Source organism: Lolium rigidum, chromosome 3, assembly GCF_022539505.1.
Source record: "Lolium rigidum isolate FL_2022 chromosome 3, APGP_CSIRO_Lrig_0.1, whole genome shotgun sequence".
In the NCBI taxonomy this organism is placed as follows: Eukaryota; Viridiplantae; Streptophyta; class Magnoliopsida; order Poales; family Poaceae; genus Lolium; species Lolium rigidum.
Window position 1 is genome coordinate 37,193,381 of NC_061510.1, and position 2,312 is coordinate 37,195,692.

The window sequence follows — 2,312 nt, forward strand, 5'->3', positions numbered from 1 at the left end:
TCTGGGGAGGCCCTAAATCGGTGGCGCCGTCCCCAGGAGGCCGCCGGCGACTAAACGTCGGCAAGGGTCAAATGTCCTGGTCAATTTTGACCAGTCGCTGCTTGCGTGGCAGTCCACGTAGCACTGGTCCCACTAGTCAGTGGGTGTGGTTAGATCTAGCCCGGTACAGTTAGCATTTCTCTTGTTTTAATTTCAAATTCATAATTGCTGCAACTTCAAATGAATTTAGAAAATTCAATTTAAGTCAGAAAATTATAAATGAGATATCACAATTCTTAGAAAGGAAAACTCTTTCCAATAAAAATACAATATGAAATTTTTATTTTTAATAAAAATTCAATTATTTAATACTTATTAAATGAGCCTTTTCTTTAACTCTAAATTGAATTAAAATTCAATAAATTGGAAAACCTTCTAAAATAAATAAAAACCAGTAAGAAAAATAAAGAAAACATTAAAGTTATTCTTCTTTATTTGTTATTTTGTTAAATCCTTATTAGAAGGATTTAAACCCTAATTAATAATTATCTTAATTAGTAATTATTTAAAAATACTAAAATGCCAAATCCAATATTAATTTTATTTCAAAGTTATTAATAACTTCAACCTTAAAGTGAGGTTATTAATTCAAGAACTTTAGGGTATTTAGAAAACCCTAATTACACAAGTAATAGAACCAGAAAACCATAATTTCATGTGGTACCCTAAAACCCTAATACCATTAGGCAACCTAGCTCCATTTATTCTTATGAACCCTAATTTGCTTCCAATCTAAAACCTAGATTAGAACAGGTGAGCATGGTACTTTATTTCTAGTCATAGAGCCATCATCAACAACTAAAAGACATACCTATGTTCACATAAAATGTAGAAGACCATCACTAATATATGGGTATCCCATATATCCACCTTCCTCGAGACCTAAATAATCGGGTAGGGTCAACCAAGTGTAAACCTAGATCCTATTACCAAAGCCATCATCCTTATCTATCCCTAATTAGCATCACACCATTGTGATGAAACCTAATAGCAACCATACCTACTATTTCACATTACAGAACCTCGTTCCATTAAACCCTACCAGTGTGAAGTACTTATGAACCATCCTATTTAGGAACCAACCATTCTCTACTTAGAAATCCAATAGCTAAAACAACACAACCTCAACCTTAATTGTTATACTTCTTATTATTTAAGAAGTATGTTCTTCAAAAGTTATTCCTTTGAAGTAAATAAAGAAGCATCACCAACCACCGCTTATAAGAACCTATAAACCCTAGCAAGCAATCACCGACCGACTGAATCAACCTTGATAGCAACCATGTATAAATACTTGCTTGGGATGCCTAAGCTTAACTCAGCCTTACCAGCCTTAAGTATTGATGAATCCAACCTTGTTTGGATCCATCTAAACCTTACTCCAGAAATTAGTTGAAACCATAGTAAACTATAGAACTCCACAACCCTAATTATCATACTTGTTCTTTATTAAAGAACATGTTCTTCAAAAGTTATTCTTTTGAAGAATATAACAAGTAATCATTAACCATGCCATATAATACTAAAGCCGACAACCTGTTCTTTACATGTTAACATTATGCCAATTATCATTCTTTGTGTGCTCAATTGATTACTTGTGCTTTATTATCTACACTGTTCATGATACCAAGTAATCACACCTGAATAAGAACCTTGTTTGTGAATCACTCTAAAAGTGCAACACACCCCGAATCAATTATTACCACTCACTAATCCTAAATCATCGGGGTTAGGTCACGCTTAGAGCGATTGCATCTCATACTTATGCATTATTGCATCCTTGGCAATCTTTTAAACATCGTCCTTACGGACGATGATGCTATTTCAGAATTTGGAGTTACTACGTATCGAAGACCTTGTCCGCATAATCTTGCGATCAAGAAAGGCAAGTTCATCACTTGCTCATGTCATTTGAGTATTTTTATCAAATTACTTGCAAAGTATTATGGTTATCACTATTGCACAAAAATCAAAACCACTACTTTCATAACTATGAATATGACTATGTGGTGGGCAATGGAACCATGGATTGTGTTGATATGGTGGAGGTTCCATTGCACGGGTTTATATCCATCTAGGATTAAACAACAAATGTCGCCGATGATTCTTGTGCCGTAATATCCGTGTTAACCATAAGATCCGGAGTGGGACGGAGTAGTCAAAAGTGTTTCCACCTCTCGTTCATCAACGGATGCGCTTTACCGTAGACACTTGTATCCGTCGGGGCAAGCGGTGGGCTGGGGAAGCCTTAAGTCCCCACGGCATAGTCCGTA